We start from the raw sequence: 7971 nt of genomic DNA on the forward strand, positions 1-7971 counted from the left end.
ACTCCAGAGCTCCAGAGTGAAAGGTGTGCCTTAAAGAGGGGAAAAGGGAATCAATTTTCCCCTGAAGCCCCAGTACAGGCTTGTTGTGAGGATCAAAAAAGCAGGAGGGTATGTCCTGAGGTCCCCAGATGCATGCGTGATGCTGCTACTACAGGGGTCAGCTGTGCAGAGCACCCCCACCCCCACCATTTCCATTCACACCCTTTGGGTTCTACAGAGTTCCACCCCTGTCACCTCTCGGTCTTTTGGCTAAGATCAAATGGAGTATGTTTTTACCAGCTTAACATCTGATACATCTTCTATCTGAGGACAATATATTAAATGGGTTTTTTGAGCAGGGGGATGGAAAAGCAGCTTGCTTCATCCACTCCTATGCATCAACCTGGTATTGCAGGACCTCCAGGAATGGTGCATCACCAGGGTGCAAGAGAGAGTTCCACTCCCAGAGAGACGGGTGAGGGGATGAGATGGTGTGAGTAGCAGACTTGGGTGCCAGTGAGCAAACAAGGAAGAGGAGGCAAGAGGTGGGAGGCTGGCAGGAGGTGGACAGGAAGGCAGGCTGCCTGGAGATGGGCCACTCCCTTGTGAGTGTCCTCGTGCTTTCCTTACAGACGAGGCTGTAAGGAAATGCTCTACTCATTTGGGGCATGGTATTTGCTCTGCACATCCTCATGGGTCAGTGTATCTGCACATGTGGTATCTCTCTACTCTGTGACAATGCTTGGTGACCATGTGGCTGAGGATACCTGTGTGAAGAACAAGAAACTAGGGGGTTGCCCATAGAGCACTTGGGTGTTTGGTTTGATGAGCACAGTGTTTAAAACAAACATGAAATTGAATACCTGTAGGAAAACATGTGCTTCTCAGGTGCAGCCATAGACCCTGCCACTCTACTGCATTTCACTACTTGCGTCACTTATATAATCTGCCTAGCACTAAAGCCTTGACTCTGTGATCTCTTGAAGAAAAGGAGATAGGCCCCTACTTGCCCATCAGTTGGCTTCTGAGTCATTAGCTTCCCTCAGAGATAATGGCTGGGGTCCAGCCACCAGCTTCTCTGGGACTAAAGGTACTGGAAGCCACTTTTTTTCTTGAGTCAAAGACATCTGTATAAGAGAAGCAAACAAGTCCCAACCTTCTACGAGAGAGGGGTCCAAGATCATACAGTGATACTAGACTCCAGGTTGCCTCCGTGGGACTCCAAAACCACTATTTTGCACACTGCCTCTTGCCTTCATCAAGTGGGTTTGAGCTGAGGCTGAGATATGAGAGCTAGAAGGAGAATAAGCCCAGAGACCCTGAGGGACACACTTGTTTCCAACTGGTGTGTCCTGGACATGGGTCTCTGCCAGAGGATGGAAAGGGATTTGGCCTGACATGCTGCTGGGATGGGCATTGGGTAGACTGCTTGCTCAGTCCATTGTGTAGCCTCTCAGGTAGGCAGAGCCCTCCTTCCTGCCCAGCGTCATATCACCAATCTGGCCCATCCCCCATTTCCCTGGGAGAAAAGGAAGTTTGGAGGCCCGAAGGAGGATCAATTCTATTTTGTTTTGGAAGCTTGGAAGAGTAGCTGGAAACATGTGGGGCTTGGTTTGAGGCTGGGGACGGGGCTGGCTCTTAGTATCTGCTTCATCCTTGCAATCAGCTTTCCAGAACTCTCAGTGGAGCTTATACGGTCAGGCTCTACCACGGGGGACCCATACTAAGACCATATCTATCCCTGGGATGCCCCCACGTAGGCAGCAGCTTCTAAGACAAGAATCTTGACATAAGCCTTTTATTTGGCTTCTAAGAAGCTTAGGATGGCAATGGGAATGTAAGAAAGGGTGAACTTTGTAAGGGAGCTGATCTTTTATAGCTGCTGTTTACTGAGTGTTAAATTTTGGGTTTTTTTTTTTTTGAGTTTTTTTGGTCATTTATTTTGTGTCAGACAGTGAACTGAGTCTTTTACTTACTTTATTTCATTAAATGTTTATAACCATCCGGTGAGGTAAGTGATATTATCTCCTATTGCTCAGATAAGGAGATTGAGAATCTAAGAGGTTAAAAACCAGTCCAAAACAACACAGCTATTAACTGGGGAATCTGGCTGTTTCCACTCAAGGGCACTCCCTTCCTCAATCAATACAAAACCTGAGGTCAATGGGCAAGGTGGGGGGTAGGGTAGGGTTACCAGATTTAGCAAATAAAAATACAGGATGCCCAATTAAATTTGAATTTCAGACAAACAACAAATACTTAAGTATAAGTATATCCCAAATAGTGCATGGGATATACTTACACTAAAAATTTATTGTCTGTCTGAAATTCAAATTTAATCAGGTGTCCTGTATTTTATCTGGCACTTCTTGGCGGGAAGTGGGGTGACAGCCTGGCCCAGCTCTGCCCCCGTTTCCTAAGAAAGTCCTGAGGGGTACAGGCCTCAAGTAAGGGATGGTCTGAGCTCAATTAGATTGTGCAGGCTGGGCTGACAGCCCTTTTCTCCCTTCTTGAGTGTGGCTAGGAAGAGGCAGGGCTTGGAGTCTAGGCTACCCTGTCCAGCCTCCCAGGCTCTGTGCTGAGGACGTCAGAGATCACACCCATTTACCAATCAAAAGGGATTTTTCATCCCAGTACTAGGCTGCTCAACAGACCAAGCAAACCACAAGTGGTGCACCAGCACAGCAGGGATCTCCGAAAAAGAAATGAAAAATTAAAGAAAAAAATCAAGACATTTGGCTGGGCGCGGTGGCTCACGCCTGTAATCCCAACACTTTGGGAGGCTGAGGCGGGCGGATCACCTGAGGTCAGGAGATCTGTCTCTACTAAAAATACAAAATTAGCCGGGTGTGGTGGCGTGCGCCTTTAATCTCAGCTAATCAGGAGGCTGAGGCAGGAGAATCACTTGGACCCGGGAGGCGGAGGTTGCAGTGAGCTGAGATATATTGCATTCCATCCTGGGCAAAAAGAGCGAAACTCCATCTCAATTGAAAAAAAAAAAAAAAAAAAAAAAGGAAAAAAAATTTTCAAGCTGTCCGCATGGGAAAGAATGAAACCTTCCTGGCATTCATTGTACGATTTAGCACTGAATTAGACCGTGCGGGTGAGGTTGGAGTCAATCTGCTCAAGGTTTAGAAAGGTCTAGCCCAGCCCTGCATTTGGGGCACCAGCTTCTCCTCTTTTCCCTTCCGGGGAGTCTAACTCTGGGCGGGCCTGAGAGGGGGCAGATGGTGGGAGGGGCTCCTTCTGACCCCTAAGTCCCCAAGCTCTCCAGCCCTCCGCTGCCCGACCCGCGTCAGGCCTCGGGCTGGGCTCGGGCCTCAGGCGCTGCCCCGGCTCCCTCTCTGGTTCCTGGCCTCCGTCCTCCGCAGCTGAGCCCCCCGCTCGGCTCCACCCCAGGCTCTATCGCCTGTTCCATCGCTGGCTCCCGATCCGGCTCCCGTTCCCACTCCCCGCCCGGTGTGCTCAGCTTGCTCGGGGCGTCTCCCTACTGAAGAATTATGTTGCATAAAGCAGCCGCCACCATCTTGAACTGGCAGTGAACTTTGCTTTCTACATATAAATACAGATAGCAATCACACCCCAATCAGCGCAGAGGCTTCAGGGCATCATCTCAGCAACTCTAACTTTCCCATTACGATAATGTGATTTTCACTCAGTCTATAATACCACCAGCCATGAATAAAGCAACTGGCTCTTTCTATCTCTCTCTTCCCTCCCCCCTTTCTCTGCCTCTCTCCCACCCACTTCAGTCTTTCTTTTCCTCCTTCACACCCTCCTCTTCTGTCTCTCTGCAACCCCTCCTGGTGATCTCTGAGTCTCTGAGCACCTCCGCCTTCCTCTCCCACTGCCTCTTTCTCCCCCTCATCCTCTGGGACTCACATTCCCTAAATACTAATGGCAGGGATTTGCTGTGCCCCGTGGCTCAGTTAAGTTCTGCTCCCCAGCTCTGCCATCATCTGCCTTTGCCTGAAGGTGAGAAACTGCGGAGTGGGGGTGGGGTGGCCAGCTAGGCTTTCCCGGAGGGTGAGGAGCAGGGAGCGGACTCAGCTCCTTCGCTTTTCTCTCCCTCTTTCCTTAGGTACCAGGATGGCTCTCTGCAAGGATTCCCACCAGGAATGCCAAAGCCAGAGACTTAGGGACCAAAGGACCCAGAAGGGAGATCTGAAAAATTCCTGCTTAGGGGCGGGTCCTGGAGGCTCTGATTTTTCTGGGTATTGAGGGACCCAAACTCAACCAGATTCCAAATGCCAGACGATTGTGAGTAGATACAGCTGGTGAGAGGGTGCTCTGGAGACGCCTGCAGAAAAGAGAGGAAACTGGCCCAGCCTCCTAGAGACACTTCTGAGTACGGCTGGGTCCTGAGCCTGACGGCGGTCCAGGCTGCAGCTGCCTTTGCCAGGACATGTGATAAAGGCCCGCAGATCCTTGATCAAGGTGTCAGCCACTTTGTCGGAGCTCCTGGAAAGGGCTTCTCTTTCCTTCATGGACATTCTCCAGGTTGGTAGTGGTTCTGGCGGGGGAATTTTCTGTGCCTCTGGTCACTCATGTATCTATCCCCCCTGAGTTTGTATGCCAGTTCTTTTAAACTGGTGTTGGGGTCATGGACAGTGCTCTTATCTTCCCTAAGCCTCAGTGTCCTCATCTATAAAACGGGCATAATAATATACCTACTGAATAAAATAATGTATGTCAAGTGCTTCACACAGTGCTCAGCACATTGTTAAATGTTCAATAAATGTTAGCAATTATTACTATCAGCAATTATTGAATAATCATCTGCTATGTCTGTGACACAGGGCACCATGGAGGTTAGGAGCCTGGGGTTTGGAGACAGATGATCTGAGTTTGAATCCTGGCTTAACGCTTATTAACTTTGTGGTCTTGGAAAAGTCACAGCTTCTCCGAGACTCAGTTTCCCCATCTGTAACAGGAATAATAATAGTCCCTACTTCATAGGGTTGTCGTGAGGGTTACTCAAGCTCATCTAGTGCTTGGCACAGTGTTGATATGTGACAAGAGCCCTTGAATATTCTCAAGGGTCACTGTGGATCCAGCCATGAGTAAGGCCAACACTGTCCTGGCTGTCCTATAGACCACACCCTCTCTGTGGGTTATTGTCTGGGCCCCTGACTTTTTCTAAGGCAAGTGTCCATTAATGGCCTTGTCTTTTCACTCCTGTGGAGGATGAGGACTTGCTTCAATTTCCCTAGCTATAAGAACTGCACCTTTTCAGTTGCCGTCCTTTCTGCGGTTGGAGCTAGGACTCCTGCCCAGCCCCTTTCCTGGATGAGGAGAGAAGGTGACCCTTGAATGTGCTCTTAGGCAGGGGAGACAAATTAGAATCAGACATCCTCATTCTGTCCATTTCTGTAGCTCTAAGTGTTTGGGGGTCAGTTCGCTTGCTTGCTTTTAGTTTCTCTTGGTTTCTCTCTGAAGGCTCCTTTGGAGCCATTCCAAGCTGATTTCATGTGAAAGAGGGGAAAGAAGATTCTACTCACCTCAGCTGAGACAGGAGGGGCCTCGGGAGTATGGCAGTGAGAGCTCCCAGCTCTGGGGCCTAGAGAGCCAGTATCACTGAGGCAGACTCAGGGAGGAAGCTAGGGGTAGAGTGTCTGGCTAGTGGCAGGTTTGGGTCTCTTCCTTAATACTTAGCCTCTCTCCCCTGGCTCCAAGAGGAAAGAAGCTACCCTTCAAAATCCAGAGCCATAAGCCAACACTTTTTTTTTTTTCCAGATGGATTCTCGCTCTGTCACCCAGCCTGGAGTACAGTGGTACAATCTCGGCTCACTGCAACCTCCGCCTCCCAGGTTCAAGTGATTCTCCTGCCTCAGCTTCCCGAGTAGCTGGGACTACAGGTTTGTGCCACCGTGCCCAGATAATTTTTGTATTTTTGGTAGAGACCATGTTTCACCATGTTGGCCAGGCTGGTCTCGAACTCCTGACCTCAGGTGATCCACCCACCTGGGCCCCCAAAACTGCTGGGATTACAGGCGTGAGCCACCATGCCCAGCCAACCAACACATTATTAACCAAGTGCTGTAGCTAAGGGAACTGAATCACCTGTAAACTCATGACAGAATGCGGAGTCTGGTCTCCTCCCTATGCTTAACTCCACTGCTCACAGACAGGGTCCATGCCTTCCAGGTGATCATTGCCCAGTATTGGGGGACAGGCATGAGAACATGGAAGGGAAGCACAGAGTGAGAGACACATATAGAGATAACTGCAGGGTGCAGCAGGGCAGAAAAAGAGCGGTGAGTTCAGTTTGAACAGCCAGGTGACACTTCATAGAGGAGATGGTGCTCCAGCTAATGTAAATATAGGCAAAATGGGAGGGCAAAGAGAAGGAAAGGCATTCAAGCAGGGGGAATAGCACATCCAAAAGCCTTAAGGTGTGGAACAGCCTGGCACATCTGGAGAACTCCACTGAAGTACAGGGGAGGGCATAGGGAGGGCACTTTGGGAGAGAGGCCAGCAGAAGAAGAAAGAGAGTAAAGGGCTGTGCCAAGGAGTTAGGCTCTCACCCTGTGAGCTGGGGACCACTGACGGGCTTTCACATGGAGTGATTTGCATTTCAGAAAAATAACTCTGAGGATGATACAGAGAATGGGGGAAGGGTGCAACCGGAAACATTGGAGACCAGGAGACCAGGGAGGAGGTTTTTTTTTCCCCCCCAGGATGGAGTGCAATGGTACAATCTCAGCTCACTGCAACCTCCACCTCCTGGGTTTAAGATATTCTCCTCCCTCAGCCTCCCGAGTAGCTGGAATTACAGGCGTCCACCACCACACCTGGCTAATTTTTTGTATTTTTAGTAGAAACAGGGTTTCACCATGTTGGCCAGGCTGGTCTCGAACTCCTGACCTCAGGTGGTCTACCTGCCTCAGCCTCCCAGAGTGCTGGGATTACAGGCATAAGCCACCATGCCTGGCCTTTTTTTTTTTTTGAGACAGAGTCTCGCTCTGTGGCCCAGGCTGGAGTGCGGTGGCACGATCTTGGCTCACTGCAACCTCTGCCTCCTAAGTTCAAGCAATTCTCCTGCCTCAGCCTCCTGAGTAGCTGGGATGACAGGCATGCACCACTACACCCAGCTAATTTTTGTATTTTTAGTAGAGACGGGATTTCACCATGTTGGCCAGGCTGGTCTCAAACTCCTGACCTCAGGTGATCCACCCCCCTCAGCCTCCCAAAGTGTTGGGATTACAGGCATGAGCCACCATGCCCGGCCGAGGGAGGAGGTTCTTACAACTGTGCGGGCAAGAGACATGGAGGACCCGAGTTATGGCAGTGGTGGTGGAGACACTGAGGAGTGACAGACTAGAGAGGGCTTCTGAAAGAATGGACAGGATTTTTTTTTTTTTTTTTTTTTTGAGATGGAGTCTTGCTGTATCACCCAGGCTGGAGTGCAGTGGCGCGATCTCTGCTCACTGCAAGCTCTGCCTCCCGGGTTCATGCCATTCTCCTGCCTCAGCCTCCCGAGTAGCTGGGACTACAGGTGCCCGCCACCACACCCGGCTAATTTTTTGTATTTTTAGTAGAGACGGGGTTTCACCGTGTTAGCCAGGATGGTCTCGATCTCCTCCTGATCCACCCACTTCAGCCTCCCAAAGTGCTGGGATTACAGGCGTGAGCCACCAGTCATGGCAAAGAATGGACAGGATTTTGTGCTTGATTGGATGTGGGAGGTGACTGAGAGGAAGATTCCTAGATGGCCACCAGGTTCTTGCCTTGGGTGAATGGTGAGATGATGACAGAGATGGAGAATAGAAGTGATGGAATAGCTTTGAGGAGAGTTCAAAAATACTAAGATCTGATTGAGACACATACTTTAAGAGTCTGGGGTATGTCTCAATAAAGATATCCAGGAGATTAAGAGAATTGAAGAACTTTATCTCCATATATCTGGAGTCTGGTAGGGAGTTGGAAATACATGTGTGGCATTCAAAAGAGTTTTGGGCTGGGTGCAGTGGCTCATGCCTGTAATCCCAG

General features: G+C 49.8%; 1 non-coding gene across 1 annotated transcript; it reads left to right on the top strand.

Moving 5' to 3' along the window:
* The first annotated feature begins 229 nt into the window (after positions 1 to 229).
* Positions 230 to 419, top strand: LOC115936156 (U2 spliceosomal RNA). Its single transcript, XR_004071730.3, has one exon. It is a non-coding gene; the product is annotated as a U2 spliceosomal RNA (small nuclear RNA).
* Positions 420 to 7971: the final 7552 nt, after the last annotated feature.

Source organism: Gorilla gorilla, chromosome 8 (assembly GCF_029281585.2).
Source record: "Gorilla gorilla gorilla isolate KB3781 chromosome 8, NHGRI_mGorGor1-v2.1_pri, whole genome shotgun sequence".
NCBI lineage: Eukaryota > Metazoa > Chordata > Mammalia > Primates > Hominidae > Gorilla > Gorilla gorilla.